At 43.7% G+C, this 18,720-nt stretch overlaps 1 long non-coding RNA gene across 1 annotated transcript in view; it reads left to right on the top strand.

Annotated features, from left to right (window-relative positions):
- The window catches only part of LOC137373050 (uncharacterized), a 43,911-nt gene extending 27,866 nt beyond the window's left edge, over positions 1–16,045 (top strand). Inside the window, exons 4-5 of the long non-coding RNA XR_010975575.1 lie at positions 5,468–5,568; positions 15,705–16,045. This is a non-coding gene — a long non-coding RNA (uncharacterized lncRNA). The remainder of the gene's footprint in view (positions 1–5,467; positions 5,569–15,704) is intronic.
- The last annotated feature ends 2,675 nt before the right edge of the window (positions 16,046–18,720 follow it).

Raw genomic sequence — 18,720 nt, 5'->3', positions numbered from 1 at the left:
ACAAATCTTTAACCCTTTCTCTTGCGGGTCCTATTTCCTCAATACCTGCTACGTCATACCTTGGCAGTCTCATCACCCTTCCTGTCACCGTATTCATCAAGTCCTTTCCTACTTTAGCTACACCACTTTGTCCTTTTTGTTCCTTTTTCAAAATATCCTTTACTAGCTGACTAAGAGTTCTCACATTCTGGTCCACATTTTCCAAATCTATAGTATTGACAATTGAAGTTCCCTTATTAAGGACTGTGGCTGCGTCATTCACTAAACTATGTTTATGTCTCTTTCCCTTTATTATTCCCTCATTACCAAATTCCTGTCTCAGCAATTGTTACAGTAATACCTTGTACAACTCTCGGGTCTTAGGGCACCAGCCAGGTAGCTGGATATCTGAGATATTCAATATTACCGGTACCAACTCAAGTTTTATATTATCATATACAATTTTATTAGCTTTATTATCGCAAGTCCATTTTCTGGTCCTGTAGTCAAGGCCGGGCAAGGGAGACCAGTCACTTGTGGCTGTTGGGTCGTAACCTTACTCGTTAGTAATTAAAATGTGGGGGTAATCGTGGTGATTGGAGCTTGCTGTCCGTTTGATAAATTTTGAATGCTGGTTTGATTGTTGGCTCCTTCCCTTGTACACCCCCCCAATGATTTTGACATAAAAGGTCCCTTGAGGGCCTTTGCTGTCAAAATCTGACACACCTGGTAGATTAAATTGTCCACTAAAATAAAAGCAAAATACTGCAGATGCTGAAAATTGTCTCATTGATAAAGATGCTGTGATATTTGATGTCTGCAATTAAGGTCTTAAATTCTCAAAGCTGCTGGATCTCTTGCTGTTGGATCAATTCTCACATGGCCTGCCGTCACCTGCTTAAAAAAAACCCACAAAGAATTCACTGTGGCTCTGCCCCTGAGCCCAATGGGTTAATTTGTCCAATTCTATCTGTCAATTTAGAAATTTAAAATTTAACAATGTCCAATATGTATAAATTTTACTCTCAGCAATGCAAAATTGTGTGGCAGCTGCAGCGGGAGGTTTTTTTTCAAGGGGTGGAGCAAAATCGTCTCAGCTGCGTCACTTTACAAAACCTTTTTCTTCTCTGATCGGAAAAAAACCACACTCCATTTTAATCTATTTTTTTCAATCCTTTTGGTATCCTTAGGGTTGCTCGCCTTTGAAGTTGAAAATGCCACAAATGCTTCCGTTACTTTCCAAATAACAAATTACATCTGCACATTTGCACTGGTATTCCACTGTCATGCCACATATTCTGAACTCTCAGGTGATGTTATCAAAAGATCAAATATCAGCGGTGAGGAAAAGGGGGGGCGCTGGTGGTGTCTATCTGAGATCTTTGCTTACCTCCCCCTGCAGGGTCCTGATGTCTCAGGTTATGGCCAGACTTTCAAATGTAGCTCTCTTTAAAAACTCATATCTCCAAGAGAAAACTATCAATTGCTAGTCTTATCTACACTTTCCTGACTGTCACTGGAAAATTCGAGGCTTCTTGGAAATTAGCTGTTTATTTCACTATTTGTTTATCCCCAGAATTCCTTTATTAGCGCTTGCATCAGCCAGATCTGATTGCCAATTCCCATTAATTATAATTCTATTTCATTTTGAGCCCTGGAGAACCTTTACAACTAATATTAATAATTCCTTAAAACAGAAATCAAACATTTCCATTTGATTCCAGACATTAGTGTATATTGTTTATGTTTTTTTTTACCTTAAATGACATTTTAATTCCTTAAATAACTTGCCAAATTAAACTGGATTTTTGACATCTCAGATTATTCCAAATTCAAATAACAGTAAATTTCCCTTTGAATACTTTAAATAACTACTCATATCAATTAAATTTTGTTTATTGATTCCAATTTCTTATGCCCAGACTTGGTTGTACTTTTTGTACGTTAAAGACAGAAGTGCTTGCAACTATCTCTCCTTCTCAAGCACTTTGTCTCATTGATAAGGATGGTTGCAGCAGGGTTAATTTCTTGCTTGTCTCCAAGGGGGCGGAGCAAAGCATTCTCCGCTGCGTCGCTTTACGTAACCCTTTTTTTTTAATGGAAAAGAACTAAACTCCTTTTTAAATGTTTTTTTTATCCTTAGGATTTTCAAACAACAAAATCTTTAGTAACATTATCAACTTCAAAGGAAACCATCTCCATCAGGAAAGACAGCATTTTAGATTAAACTCCAATTGTTTCCAAACTTATTTTTTTGCATCTTTTATAAGAGGTTTCTAATCCAAGGATTATTTTTTTTTTTAACAAAGATGACTCCAAATTCCAATTCACTGCAATCAATATTTAAAAATCAAAACTGCCAATGTTATATGAGTGAGTCCTCTGTCCAGAACTGAAGACTCCTCCAAAACATGACATAATAAACTTGAAAGTTCATTGTGGCAACAAATGAAATTTCCAGTTCTTCAACTTAACAGGTCAATTAACCTTAATAGTATTAATTCAATTCAGACTTATTAACTTATACTATTTATTAACTACACACAGAACAGAATAGCACGTGCTTATTTTAAAAGATAGGTAAATTACGTCATTTTTCTTGTTCTTTCTTCAGGTGCCTTTTCAAATGACTGTAATAAAACCAAAAACTAAAGAAAAAGTTATTTAACATTCTTAACACAAAATATTTAACACCAGCTTCTTAAACAAACTTTAAACAGACAGAATCTTTCCTATATCTCCTTTGTTTATCCTTCTCTCCCTTAAACCAATATCCAATTCCTGACATTTGCTACTTAAAACAGTCAGTAAAACATGTCTTTAATTTAAACTCCAAAAAAATTAGAACAGATTTTAAACTGGAACTCCAATTAAAGCAGGAGTGGTAAACTTCAAATTGGATTTCTGCCAAACATCTTCAGACCTTCAAGGCTGAAGCTTATCTCTTACAAAATTGTTCCTTGCCTTTTCACAGTTGCAAAACCAGCTTTTAAAATCAAAATAAAATTTTAACTTAAAATATAATTCAATTTTATATCCCATTCCTGGGTGCACAACACTAAATCGAAATGAACACACTCAACAATCACTTTACACACATTCAATTCCAAACAACTTCGAAACTTGATTTCTGTAATGGGTTATGAATTCAAAATACCAAATCTCTTTCAAAATTCCCTGTCCCAATGTCAAGGAACACACACAGGTTCAACTAATTCACAACCAAAACATGACTCAAGGTTCCCACAAAATATACACTTGTAAAAATAAAAAAAGTAACAGACTCATTCTCTCATCATTAAGGCCAGACAACAAAGAGTTAACGACAGTCAGTTTTACAGAACACAAGCTGTACATCCCAGACATTCAATTCCATCGCGGAAGCTTCCAACATTCTCACATTCAAATCAAAGACACAGCAACTTGCTTTTACTCTAAAACATACCTATCTTTAAAAACACATATTTTACCGTGGCGCTTCTGCGTCTTTCTCGAGTGGGCAAACGGACGTGGGTCGCCTTTCTCCAGAGGACATGGTTTACTTGTCCCCGGGGGCAACCCTTCTTCTTTACAAGCCATCAAGCCCATTCTTCCTTCTACTTTCTCAAACCCTAGTTCTTTTCTATGAATCAAGCACCATTAAAACAAAAGAAAACGAACAAGACACAAGAAAACAAATAGACACAAACAAAAGATGAACCACACACAAGGAGACGAACAGGCGCAGTTAATGTTGCGATCAACAGAATTTTTAGAGTCTTTTGGTTTCCCCCTTCACTAATCGGTATTCCTAATTTAAGGGCGTTTTCTTGCCAATAGATAGGAGGATTCTATTTTTTTTCTCCTGACAATATTGTCTCCATAATCCAATTAATTCTTTGGCCCTATTGCCTTTATTTTATTTCCAGATTTTTTTTCTTGGGTTTTTTTTTTAGTCACTTCCAAATCTTTTGTCCCCCCTAAGGGCCATTGGTCTCCTAATTTCTTATTTAAGGCTGCCGATAATTGTCTGAAGTCTTTCCCTTTATCCGAATATTTATCACACAGTACTGGTAATGGACAGGATGGATCACTTGTATTATCTAAACAGTTACTCACAATTTATCTTATTTGAACCTTAAAAATAAAACCTCAGTTCCCCAAAAAATAACTTTTACCTCAGGGTTGCCGCCCCAAAAAAATAAACTTAAATCACAGGGTTGCCGCCCCAAAAAAATAAACTTAAATCACAGGGTCGCCGCCCCAAAAAAATAAATGTAAATTTTAAACTCAGTCATTCTAAAACGACCTCAGTCGTACCTACATCGACTGACCCTTGTCTTTCTAATCCGCCAGACTGATCGTTGATCTCGAGCAGACAATCTTACCTGACCATCAGCGAGTGATCAAACTTTTATCGGACTACGGGACAGAGGAAAACCGACATGGTCATATATCAACTACTCACATCGGGGGCCCATTTCCTCTCTCTCCGTCCAAGACTAGTCTGATTCTGATTTCGCTGATGATCGGCGGTCGTCTGTTGAGATCCCACTTCTGACACCAAAATGTAAATCTGAGTTCTTTTTGCCTTCAGTCTGGTTCAGTAAATATACCGAGTCGGATGTGTAGGTAAAATCAATTACTTTATTTGCGCATTTAGCCGGCTGACTTACTCTAATGCAACGACACTGACTCCACCCCAGAGTCTGTCTGGTCCACCAGAGTAAGTGAAGTTTGTGATAAAGGTACTACTGTTTATACATTAAGATTCATGCTACACCTCCTTGTTTAACCAATCAGTACGGTACAATTCGACTTCACCCACGTGGTGACATGCAGTACATCTGTTACTGAGGTTACAATACACTCCATTCTCAATACATACTTGTTACTAATAAAATATTGTTTTGTACCAGCAAGATAAAACAAAGCGGACAAGCAAGCTAATTAGCAAAAGCATAGGAATCATCAATAACCATTCTGGTCTCACTCCCTACATGGATCATGAGTTCTGTCTCTACCTTGTGACAAGTAATTGCGGCGCATCCTGCTATCTCTATTAGGTGTACATTCCTGAGTGTTTCGTGCAGTCTGCAGCTACAAGTAGTGGCAGCTCACGAAGATGAGGGGCCTAGCACTCCTTATCACTCACACAGGGATGGACATCATTTGATTCACAGGAGTCCATTTGTTCCAAACCACAGGGAATCACACAATCAGGCCATAAAGAACAGATGTCCTTGCAATTACCAGTGTCGGCTAGTCTTTACAGTCTCACACGCTCTGCCTTTACTTTTAACTATTTCATTGTGGTGTCTGCCACTTCAAATCAAAGCTCAGCAAAGCTACTATTCCTAACTTGGCTATATTTCCCATTAAGCATAGTGCCATGCCTTTCTGCTCACTTCCACAATAAGTGGCAAGTAATATTCATGCCACACAAGTGCCAGGCAATAACCATCTCCAAAAAGAGAGAATCTAACCATTTCCCCTTGATGTTCAACAGCATTACCATCGCTGAATCTCCCACCAGCATCACCCAGAGGGTCACCATTGACCGGAGGATTAACGGAACAAGCCACATAAATATTGTAGCTACAAGAGCAGGTCAGAGCTTGAGAATTCTGCGGCGTGTAACTCATTTCCTCACTTCTCAAAGCCTTTCCACAATCCGCTAGGGGAGTGTGATGGAATACTCTCCGCTTGCCTGGATGATTGCAGCTCTAACAACACTCGAGAGGCTTGGTACCATACCAGACAAAACAGCCTGCTTGATTGGCACCCCATCCACTACCTTAAACATTCACTCCCTCCACCATCGGTACAGCATGGCTGCAGTGTGTACCATCTACAAGATGCACTACAGCAGTTCACCAAGGCTCCTTCAACAGCACCTTCCAAACCTACAATCTCTACCACATAGAAGAACAAGTGCAGCAGATGCATGGGAACACCACCACCTGCAAGTTTCTCTCCAAGTCAAAAACCATCCTGACTTGGAAAGGTACAGTGCATTTAAAAAATAAATCACAAGATGTGGGCATTGTTGGCAAGTCCAGCATTTATTGGCCAATTGACACTCTTATAGTGAATTTGTGTGAGCACTTTGTCTATTAGACGCTTTACCTTTGAGGTCATTCTATTTTGTTCATTGAATATGAAAGTACAAAGTTAGAGTAGTTGGGGGATAAATTGGATGGCCCTCGAAAATGGGTGCGAAGATCGCAATTCACGATGAACCTATCCCCGTTGATAGCAATGCAGGCAGCATGCCAACTTTGTACTGCCTGCTCATTTGAATGATTTCTGCATGCATCAGCAAGAGGCCCAAAATTGTATGCACTAGTTAAAGCGAGCCTGCACTGTTTAAAGCTAGCTTGCATCTCTTAAAGGGGAGGCGCATTATGGCTGAAGCAGATGTTGACAGTTGGACAGGAAGTGAATCTGACTTGGGAAACAGTGAAGAATGGCACAATATGGGAGAGAGAGGCCTTCAAGGTTTTCAGGCGTTGCACTGGAGGTCACTGGGGAGGAGATGTCCTGTATCTCCAGGGGGCCAGAAGACTCTCCAGACACAGGCTCAAAAGGCAGTTTGAGCAGATAGCCTTGTCAATCAATGCCAGGAGTCAAGCCCTGAGGACCTACACGCAGTGCTGAAAGAAGTTCAATGACCTCACATGAGTGGTTAGGGTTAATGAATGTATATTTCAATGCCATATCCTACCGACTGTGCCAGTAGCCTCAGCCACTGCTCAAATCACCTCACCCCTTCACTTATTTACCAACAATCTCTACCAATCAAGACTCGTACCTAACATTCGTATGCTTCTCTACACCCTCACACACATAGCACTGCTGCAGGCTTCACACCCACATCTCACAGGTGAATCACAAAATTGGTACAGTGCAGCGGGAGGCCATTCAGCCCATTGTGTCTGCACCAGCTCTCCGAAAGAGTATTTCACTCAGTTCCATTCCCCTGCCTTCTCCCTGTAACCCTGCATTTTCTGCCTTTTCATATAACTGTGTAATCCCCTTTTGAATGCTTCAATTGAACCCGCCTCCACACACTCTCAGGCAGCGCATTCCAGACTTTAACAATCGCTGCGTGAAAAAGTTTTCCTCATGTCACTTTTGCTTCTTTTACCAATTACTTTAAATCTGTGCCCTCTCATTCTTGATCCTTTTATGGGGCGGCACAGTGATGTAGTGGTTAGCACTGCAGCCTCACAGCTCCACCGACCTGGGTTTGGTTCTGGGTACTGCATGTGTGGAGTTTGCAAGTTCTCCCTGTGACCACGTGGGTTTCTGCCGGGTGCTCTGGTTTCCTCCCACAGCCAAAGACTTGCAGGTTGATAGGTAAATTGGCCATTATAAATTGCCCTTAGTGTAGGTAGGTGGTAGGAGAATGGTGGGGATGTGGTAGGGAATATGGGATTAATGTAGGATTAGTATAAATGGGTGGTTGTTGGTCAGCACAGACTCGGTGGGCCAAAGGGCCTGTTTCAGTGCTGTATCTCTCTATAAGTGGGAACAGTTTCTCTCTATCTACTCTGTCCAGACCCCTCATGATTTTGAATACCTCTATCAAATCACCTCTCAGCCTTCTCTTCAGGGAAAACAGTCTTAACTTCTCCAATCTATCTTCATAATTGAAGTTCCTCATCCCTGGAACCATTCTCGAGAATCTTTTCTGTACTCTCTCCAATACCCTCACATCTTTCCTAAAGTGCGGCACCCAGAACTGGATGCAATACTCCAGAGCTGAGGCCGAACTAGTTTCTTATACAAGTTCAACGGCTCTTGTACTCTATGCCCCTAATAATAAAGCCCAGGACACTGTATGCTTTATTAACTGCTCTCTCAACCTGTCCTGCTACATTCCTGGCAACGCAGGTGGATAAGGTAGTCAAGAAGGCATACGGCATGCTTGCCTTCATCGGTCGGGGCATAGAGTATAAAAATTGGCAAGTCATGTTGCAGCTGTACAGAACCTTAGTTAGGCCACACTTAGAATATTGCGTGCAATTCTGGTCGCCACACTACCAGAAGGACGTGGAGGCTTTGGAGAGGGTACAGAGGAGGTTTACCAGGATGTTGCCCGGTCTGGAGGGCATTAGCTATGAGGAGAGGTTGGAAAAACTCAGATTGTTTTCACTGGAACGATGGAGGTGGAGGGGCGACATGATAGAGTTTTATAAAGTTATGAGGGGCATGGACAGAGTGGATAGTCAGAAGCTTTTTCCCAGGGTGGAAGAGTCAGTTACTAGGGGACATAGGTTTAAGATGTGAGGGGCAAAGTTTAGAGGGGATGTGCAAGGCAAGTTTTTTACACAGAGGGTGGTGAGTGCCTGGACATTGCTGCCAGGGGAGGTGGTGGAAGCCGATACGATAGTGACGTTGAAGAGACGTCTTGACAAATACATGAATAGGAAGGGAATAGAGGGATATGAGCCCCGGAAGTGCAGAAAGTGTTAGTTTAGGCAGGCATCAAGATCGGCGCAGGCTTGGAGGGCCGAATGGCCTGTTCCTGTGCTGTACTGTTCTTTGTTCATATTCACCCAGGTCCCTCTGCTCCTGCATCCACTTTAGAATTATACCCTTTATTTTATATTGTCTCTCCATGTTCTTCCGAACAAAATGAATCACTTCAGATTTCTCTGCATTGAACTTCATCTGCTACCCATCCGCCCATTCCACCAACTTGTCGATGTCCTTTTGGAGTTTTACACTATTTTCTTCACAGTTTATAATGCTTCCAAGTTTCAATTCATCTGCAAACTTTGAAATTGTGCCCTATACACCAAGGTCTAGGTTATTAATATATATCAGGAAAAGCAAGGGTCCCAACACTGACCCCTGGGGAACTCCACTTCAAACCTTCCTCCAGCCCAAAAACATCCATTAACCACTACTCTTTGTTTCCGGTCACTCAGCCAATTCCGTATCCATGTTGCTACTGTCCCTTTTATTCCATGAGCTATAACTTTGCTCACAAGTTTGTTGTGTGGCACTGTATCAAATGCCTTTTCAAAATCTATGTACACCACATCAACTGCATTGCCCTCGTCAACCCTCTCTGTTACCTCTTCAAAAAACTCCAGCAAGTTAGTTAAACGTGATATTACAAAATCCATGCTGGATCTCTTCAATTAACCCAAATTTGTCCATGTGACTATTAATTGTGTCCCGGATTATTCTTTCCAGAAGTTTCCTCACCATCGAAGATAAACTGACCGACCTGTAGTTGCCGGGCTTATCTTTACATCCTTTTTTGAACAAGGTGTAATGTTTGCAATTCTCCAGTCCTCTGGCATTACCCCGAGTCGAACAAAGACTGAAAAATTATGGCCAGTGCCTCTGCAATTTCCACCCTCACTTCCCTCAGTATCCTTGGATGCATCTCATCCAGTCCTGGTGCTTTATCCACTTTACGTACAGACAGCCAATCAAATATTTTTTTTTATTCATTCATGGGATGTGGGCGACGCTGGCCAGGCCAGCATTTATTGCCCATCCCTAGTTGCTCTTGAGAAGGTGGTGGTGAGCTGCCTTCATGAACCGCCGCAGTCCATTTGAGGTAGGTATACCCACAGTGCCGATAGGAAGGGAGTTCCAGGATTTTGACCCAGCGGCAGTGAAGGAACGGTGAAAGAGTTCCAAGTCAGGATGGTGTGTGACTTGGAGGGGAACTTGCAGGTGGTGGTGTTCCCATGTATTTGCTGCCCTTGTCCTTCTAGTTGGTAGAGGTTACGGGTTTGGAAGGTGCTGTCTAAGGAGCCTTGGTGCATTGCTGCAGTGCATCTTGTAGATGGTACACACTGCTGCCACTGTGCGTCAATGGTGGAGGGAGTGAATGTTTGTAGATGGGGTGCCAATCAAGCAGGCTGCTTTGTCCTGGGTGGTGTCGAGCTTCTTGAGTGTTGTTGGAACTGCACCCATCCAGGCAAGTGGAGAGTATTCCATCACACTCCTGACTTGTGCCTTGTAGATGGTGGACAGGCTTTGGGGAGTCAGGAGGTGAGTTACTCGCCTCAGGATTCCTAGCCTCTCACCTGCTCTTGTAGCCACGGTATTTATATGGCTACTCCAGCTCAGTTTCTGATCAATGGTAGCCCCTAGGATGTTGATAGTGGGGGATTCAGCGATGGTAATGCTGTTGAATGTCAAGGGGAGATGGTTAGATTCTCTCTTGTTGGAGATGGTCATTGCCTGGCACTTGTGTGATGTGAATGTTACTTGCTACTTATCAGCCCAAGCCTGGATTTTGTCACATGGGTAGGCGGTGGCGTAGTGGTATTATCACTGGACTAGTAACCCAGAGACCCAGGGTATTTCTCTGGGGACATGGGTTCGAATCCCACCACAGCAGAAGGTGGAATTTGAATTCAATTAATCTGGAATTAAAAGCTAGTCTAATGATGGCCATGAAACCATTGTCGATTGTTGTAAAAACCCATCTGGTTCACTAATGTCCTCTAGGGAAGGAAATCTGCTGTTCTTACCTGGTCTGGCCTACATGTGACTCCAGACCCACATGCCCTCTGAAATGGCCTAGCAAGCGACTCAGTTGTACCCAACCGCTACGAAGTCATTAAAAAGGAATGAAACCGGACGGACCACCTGGCATCGACCTAGGCACCATAAACGGCAACGGCAAACCCAGCCCTGTCGACCCTGCAAAGTCCTCCTCACTAACATCTGGGGGCTTGTGCCAAAGTTGGGAGAGATGTCCCACAGACTAGTCAAGCAACAGCCTGACATAGTCATACTCACGGAATCATACCTTACAGACAATGTCCCAGACACTGCCATCATCATCCCCGGGTATGTCCTGTCCACCGGCAGGACAGACCCACCAGAGGTGGCGGGACAGTGGTATACAGTAGGGAGGGATTTTCCCTGGGAGTCCACAACATCGACTCCGGACCCCATGACGTCTCATGGCATCAGGTCAAACATGGGCAAGGTAACCTCCTACTGATTACCACCTACTGCCCTCCCTCAGCTGATGACTCAGTACTCCACCATGTTGAACACCACTTGGAGGAAGCACTGAGGGTGGCAAGGGCACAAAATGTACTCTGGGTGGGGGACTTCAATGTCCATCACCAAGAGTGGCTCGGTAGCACCACTACTGACCGAGCTGGCCGAGTCCTAAAGGACATAGCTGCTAGACTGGGTCTGCGGCAGGTGGTGGGGGAACCAACACGAGTGAAAACATACTTGACCTCGTCCTCACCAATCTGCCTGCTGCAGATGCTTCTGTCCATGACAGTATTGGTAGGAGTGACCACTGCACAGTCCTTGTGGAGATGAAGTCCCGCCTTCACATTGAGCATACCGTCCGTCGTGTTGTGTGGCACTAGCACCGTGCTAAATGGGATAGATTTCGAACAGATCTAGCAATGCAAAACTGGGCATCCATGAGGCGCTGTGGGCCATCAGCAGCAGCAGAATTGTACTCAAACACAATCTGTAACCTCATGGCCCGGCATATCCCCCACTCTACCATTACCATCAAGCCAGGAGACCAACCCTGCTTCAATGAAGAGTGCAGGAGGGCATGCCAGGAGCAGCACCAGGCATACCTCAAAATGAGGTGTCAACCTGGTGAAACTACAACACAGGACTATCTGCGTGCCAAACTGTGTAAGCAGCATGCGATAGACAGAGCTAAGCGATCCCATAACCAACGGATCAGATCTAAGCTCTGCAGTCCTGCCACATCCAGCCGTGAATGGTGGTGACAATTAAACAACTAACTGGAGGAGGTGGCTCCACAAATATCCCCATCCTCAATGATGGGGGAGCCCAGCACATGAGTGCGAAAGATAAGGCTGAAGCATTTGCAACAATCTTCAGCCAGAAGTGCCGAGTAGATGATCCATCTCGGCCTCCTCCTGAAGTCCCCAGCATCACTGATTAGTCCCCAGCATCCCCAGATGCCAGACTTCAGCCAATTCGATTCACTCCACGTGATATCAAGAAACGACTGAAGGCACTGGATACTGCAAAAGCTATGGGCCCTGACAATATTCCGGCAATAGTACTGAAGACCTGTGCTCCAGAACTTGCTGCGCCCCTAGCCAAGCTGTTCCAGTACAGCTACAACACTGGCATCTACCCTGCAATGTGGAAAATTGCCCAGGTATGTCCTGTACACAAAAAGCAGGACAAGTCCAACCTGGCCAATTACCGCCCCATCAGCCTACTCTCAATCATCAGTAAAGTGATGGAAGGTATCATCAACAGTGCCATCAAGCGGCACTTGCTTAGCAATAACCTGCTCAGTGATGCTCAGTTTGGGTTTCGCCAGGGCCACTCAGCTCCTGACCTCATTACAGCCTTGGTTCAAACATGGACAAAAGAGCTGAACCCAAGAGGTGAGGTGAGAGTGACTGTCCTCTTTATCAATTTTAAACAATTCTAGTGTCTGAATTACCTTCTCTTTTACCATTGCCCGGGTTGCATCTTCTTCCTTGGTAAAGACAGATGCAAAGTATTCGTTTAATACCTCAGTTATGCCCTCTGTCTCCATGTGTAAATCGTCTTTATGGTCCCTAATTGGCCCCGCTCCTCCTTTTACCACCCTTTTACTATTTATATGTCTACAGGAAACTTTGGGATTCCCTTTAATGTTAGCTGCCAGTCTCTTTTCTTGCTCTCTCTTTGCTTCTCTTATTTGCTTTTTCACTTCCCCTCTGGACATTCTATATTCAGCCTGGTTCTCAACATATTTTCTACCTGGCATCTATCGTAAGCATATTTTTTCTTCTTTATCTTAATTTCTACCTCTTTTGTTATCTAGGGAGCTCTAGATTTGTTTGCCCTACCTTTCCCCTTCCAGGGAACATACCTCGACTGTGCCCAAACTATCTCTTCTTTGAAGGTAGCCCATTGTTCAGCTACCGTTTTTCCTGCCAACTTTTGACTCCAATTTTATTCGCCCCAGTTCCAGTCTCACCCCATTGAATTGGATTTACCCAAGTTAATTATTCTTACTCTGGATTGTTCCTTGCCCATTTGCATAGTCAGCCTAAACCTTATGATACAATGATCACTGTCGCCTAAATGATCCACTTGGCCCACCTCATTCCCAAGAAGTAGGTCTAGCAGTGCCTCCTTTCTCGTTGGACTAGAAACATATTGCTATAGAAAATTTTCCTGAATACACTCTAGGAACTCTTGCCCCTCACTGCCCTTTACACTACTACTATCCCAGTCTATGTTTGGATAATTAAAGTCCCCCATTATAACTACCCAATAATTTTTGCACCTCTCTGTGAGCTCCTTGCAAATTTGTTCCTTCACATCCTTCCCACTAGTTGGTGGCATATAGACAACACCAAGTAATGTAATCGCACCTTTTTTGTTCCTTAGCTCTAGCCAAATTGATTCTGTCCTCGACTCCTCTGAGACATCCTTTTTCTCCAGCACTGCAATGCCCTCCTTAATCAATATTGCCACCTCTCCCCTTTTTTCCCTTTCCTATCTATCCTGAACACCTTGTATCCAGGAACATTTAACACCCAGTCCTGCTCTTCTTTGAGCCAGGTCTCAGTTATAACCACAACATCGTATTTCCACATGGCAATCTGCGCCTGTTACTCACCAATCTTAAGAACCATACTCAGAGCATTCACATACATGTACATTGACCCTGATTTATTACTTTCTCCCTTACTCTGACCCCACCTAATAACTTACTATTCCCTACTCTAGTGCTATCTATCTCTCTCAGTATTCTGTGCACTTTGGTATTCCTCACTGACATTTCCTACTGGTTCCCACATCCCTGACAAGTTACCAGTTTTGCTTCCATCCAATCTGACCTCCCTCTCAGGTTCCCACCCCCCTGCCAATCTAGTTTAAACTTCCCAACAGCAGTAGCATATCTCCCTGCAAGGAAACTGGTCCCAATCTTGCTAAGATGCAACCCATCCATCTTGTACAGATCTGACCTACCCCAGAACTGGTCCCAATGCCTCAGAAATCTGATGCACTCTCTCCGACACCAGTTTCCAGCCTTGTGTTCAATTGTTCAATTCTCCTATTCCTATGCTAACTAGCACTTGGGACTGGGAGCAACCTGAGATTACTGTTTTTGAGGTCCTGCTTTTTAATCTTCCTTTTTTGTATTTGTTCATGAGATGTGGGCATCACTGGCTAGGCTAGCATTTATTGCCCATCCATAATTGCCCTTGAACTGAATGGCTTGCTATGCCATCTCCTGCCTAGCTCCCTAAAATCTGCTTTCAGGACCTCATCCCCCTTCCTACCTTTGTTGTTGATGCCAATGTGGACCACGACCTCTGGCTGTTCACCCTCCCCCAGAAGAATGTCCCGTAGCCACTCCATGACTTCCTTGACTCTGGCACCAGGGAGGCAACACACCATCCTGAAGTCACGTCTACCGCCGCAGAAATGCCTGTCTGTTCCTCTAAATAACAAATCCCCTATTATTATTTCTCTTCCACTCTTTGTTCTCCCCTCCTGTGCAGCTGAGCCACCTGTGGCGCCACAAACCTGGCTCTGACTGCAATCCTCTGAGGAACCATTGACCTCACCAGTATCCAAAATAGAAAACCAATTAGCGAGCGAGATCGTCTCAGGGGAATCCTACGCTACCTGCCTGGTTCTCTTAGACTGCCGATGGTCAACTATCTGCCTGCATACTCTTAACCTGCGGTGCGACCACCTCCCTAAACGTGCCATCCACGTCGTTCTCTGCCTCGCGGATGCACTATAGTGACTCCAGCCACTGCTCAAGTTCTGAAACCCGGAGCTCAAGCTTGTGCAGCCGGTGACACTTTCTGCAGATGTGTTTGTCTAGGATACATGATGCGTCCATGACTTCCCACATGCCACAGGCTGTACATTCCACTCAGCTGAGCTGCCCTGCCATACCTTAATTTTACAGACTATTTATTATAAGGAGAATAGCTTACCAGTTACTCACCAAGTGGCTCCTTCCACTGCGCCAAAGTAAGAACCAAATGCTGGAGGGTTAAAAAGTAGAAAAAAGGAGCACCTCCTCCCTCCTTCACCGAACTCCCCACTCACAAAACTCGTATTTCCATACTTTGCTTATAATCTGCACTCCATTTGCCAGCTGCACCCAGACCTCTGTATTTATTCTATATCTGAAGCTAAAACTGCAGCAACCAGATTGGACTGGTTAGCTACTTAACTAATCAGCTACTCTGCAGTAGAGCTTGTTAATACTTGCCTAAGGCTGGACGAAACTTACTTTATTTTACTAACTTACTTTACTTTATTCAGAAAGTAAATACCAGTTAAATGCTAACTGCAGGCCAGATTTTTAGAAAGATATTGACTTAAAAATCCCCACTCACCAAATTCATATCTCTACACTCCGCTTACAATCTGCATTCCGTTTGCAAGCTGCACCCAGACCTCTCTATTTATTCTATATCTGAAGCTGAAACACAGTGCCAGCTAGTCAATCACGACAGTCACAGCAGCCAAACAGATTGCAGGACACTCACTTTTACTTCCACCCCAACACAACCTTACCCTTGTGCCTTTTTCCTTTCAGTTATCCAAAGGTTGCAACCTTTGTCCTCCTACCACTGCCACTTCGCTAGTGCCCTTGATGTAACCTGTCAAGCAGCCTGACCAGACTGCAGCGCCCATGCTGAGATTGTGCAGTACAAAACTTGGCCTTCTAGGTCCAGAGCTTCTCGAGATTATATGTAAATCCTTCCTGCCTTATCTAGATGCAGATATCACATCCATTACTGGATGAATGCTGAGAGAAGAAAATTACCACATGCAGGTAGTCTTGCATAGCCATGGTGGGATTGATAAGGCACTGAAACCCAATTGATTGACCCGATTCGAGGTATTACCTTCGATGTCAAGGGACCAGGGTCAGAAAGGGGTCTAAAGCCACAGTCCACAAGGACATTGTTGCTGCAGCCAGGGAAGCGTGACTTGGTCAGTCGCGAGAAGTCGTGCGGAAGAATTCGTTCAGCAGACTGACCAACCGGGAATGAGCTCCTGCACACGGGTCTAACTAAGCAACTGGTGTTGTAAGCATATGCTATTGCGAGTTAATAAAGGTTTTCCACATAAAGTGTAAAATGTATCCAAAGTTTCTTTCGTGTCATTGATACCTAGAGTACGGGGCCTGGACCTTAGAGGGAACTGAGAGCCCATGTTTAAGATTCTTACAGTGTGGAATCCTTTACCGTTCCGGTACCTCTCTCCATTGAGATTTGGCACCCGCAGAATCATGTGTATGCAGTCAATGGCTCCCTGCACCATTGGGAAGCATGCTATCCTGGCAAAGTCACGTGCCCGCTCTTTCTATTTCTCTCTGCTCAGAGAGAAGACAATGAAGACCCCTCTCCTGGTGCACAGGGCCTCGGTGACCTCCCAGATGCAGGGACGGACAGCGAGCTGAGATATGTTGGTGATGTTGTTGGCCCCAGCCTAGAAGGATCCTCTGGCATAGAAATTGAGGGCCATGGTGATCTTGAGAGTTCTGGTGACCATCTCCTTGGTGAAGTGCAACTGCTGCAGACACTGCTTCTGACTGAGGTTCAGGTAGGAGAAGTGCTCTCTGAAAACCCTAGGTGGATATGGCCTCCTTCGGAAAGCTCCTTCCTCCTCCCTCTGCAAAAAGATTCTCCTCTCCAATGCCTCTGCTCCATCTCCCTGTCATGCTGCAGCCCAAGGGAACTGCAACTACAGCTCCTGTGACTGGGAGCAAGTGTTTTCCTCAGAGGCCTTTCAAATCCACACCACTCCTTCCAAAGGTCCAGCCCCATCCATTCTTACTGGACAAATGTCTGTCAACTCTTCCAATAACACAGTACTTCCAGTAACTCCGGAGCAGCAAAAGGAAAGTCAAAAGTACCTCACCTGAAAGTTGGGTGTTGATATCGTTCAATAGCACTGGTGGGGGCTCCTGTGCGTGTTAAGAGAGAGTGTCAACTGGACCGGCGAGATCCAAAATGGCAAGTCGGGCACCAAATCAGCATTATATACTGACTGACATCAAGATTTACTCACCATGCATGCTTCTAGCACACGTACGAGACGCCTGTGCTATTATCCTTCCAAACATGGTGAATGGCGTGAAAGTTGTCAGAAGAGGACACATTTTTTTCATCTCCCTGCTCCTGTAACACCAAAACCAGTGGCACTCCGGAGCTGAATTTTGCAGCCAAAGTCTTTCCATCAAAGGAGGATGAAGACTGAAGAGAGAATATTCATTCGTCTACTGTCAGTCACTTCCAAATGGCCAGATTGGAATTACATATGGAGCCCCTGGAATCAGATCAGTAATGTGTTCTCTAGGCTATGACTGATGCATGTCCTGTAGAAACTAAAAAAGTGGAAAGGAAAATTATTTGAATAATTAGAACTGATATGACCACACAATAAACAAGTAAAGTACATATAAAAGGAAAACTGCTTGTTTATGTTATTAAAATACCTCAAAGAGTTTCACACAGTGAATTACTTTATTAAAAAAATAGTCCAATGAGTTACACATTTCCCGATCTGATTATTAATAAATTAACCCTTTTTGTAATATGTATCTAATTATTACCTTGTTGCAAATTGGGTTTGTTTTCCATTGTACTGTCTCCTGTGCCTTCTAGTGGAAAATATATGAACTGCTGGAGTTCGGTTTTGCAATGACTGTAGTGTATAAGATAACTTAGTAAAGTGCAGAATCAGCCCTTTTACTTGAGAATCTGATCAACACAGGATTATTTCTGTGTTTAAGATGCTGATGCTGAAAAGCAGGAGGGCTAAAGAGACATGACAGTAAATCAAGCCAAATTGTCCTAATTTTTCTTGTGTTTATGCCACTTGAACATCTAAGCAAACAACTTGCATTTATTTAGTGCATTTAACATAGTAAAATGTCCCAAGGAGTGTTATTGGACAAAATCTGACACTGAGCTACATACCAAGAATTGCTTCTATTCTGGCCTCTTCTGCACCTCCGATTTCCTCTGCCCCACCAATGGTAGCTGTGCATTCAGCTGTCTGGTCCCTAAGCTCTCCAAATTCCATCTCTATACCTCTCCAACTCACCACCTCTATTGCTCCTTTGTCATTCCTTAAAACCTACCTCTTTGACCAAATTTGCGGTTGTCTGTCTGAACATCTCCTAATGCAATCACCGAGGTGATTGATGAACGAGACTTTGTTCGTTCAAGTTAGGATGTAGACAGCAGAATTTTGGATGAGCTCAAGTTTATGAAGGATGAGAAATGGGAGGTCAGTCAAAAGAGCATTGGGATAGTTGAGTCTGATGGCAATAAAAGCATGGAAGAGAGTTTTAGCAGCAAATGAGCTGAGATGGATGAAGGCAGGTGACATAAAGGAAGAAATAGGTAGCCCTGGAGATACACAAATACAGTTTTCAAGAAATCTTTTTTCCATAGTAAAAAAAACCCCAGAACATTAGGCAAATTATCCAGGATTGAGCTATCCAATCATGGTTGAATATATTTTCCATAGTCAGCATATGTCTAGACCTTCTGTATCACAAAACTTAGTAAAGACAGAGAGAGCTAGCCTGAGAAAGAACAGTGGCAGAGACCCACAGTTAAAAGCAGTGGTGGGGAGTCATTGGGAGTCAGAGAGAGCAAGTGCCTGAGGGGAAAACAATGCCGGAGACCTACAGATAAAAGCGGCAGCTGGGAGTCAGTGCAAGCAAGCCTGAGAAAGGAAAAGTGCCGGAGACCCACAGTTAAAAACTTGGCAGGG

This window comes from Heterodontus francisci, chromosome 1 (assembly GCF_036365525.1).
Source record: "Heterodontus francisci isolate sHetFra1 chromosome 1, sHetFra1.hap1, whole genome shotgun sequence".
Classification (NCBI taxonomy): Eukaryota; Metazoa; Chordata; class Chondrichthyes; order Heterodontiformes; family Heterodontidae; genus Heterodontus; species Heterodontus francisci.
The sequence above is the reverse complement of the archived record's forward strand: the minus strand, read 5'-3'. Positions and strand labels throughout refer to the sequence as shown.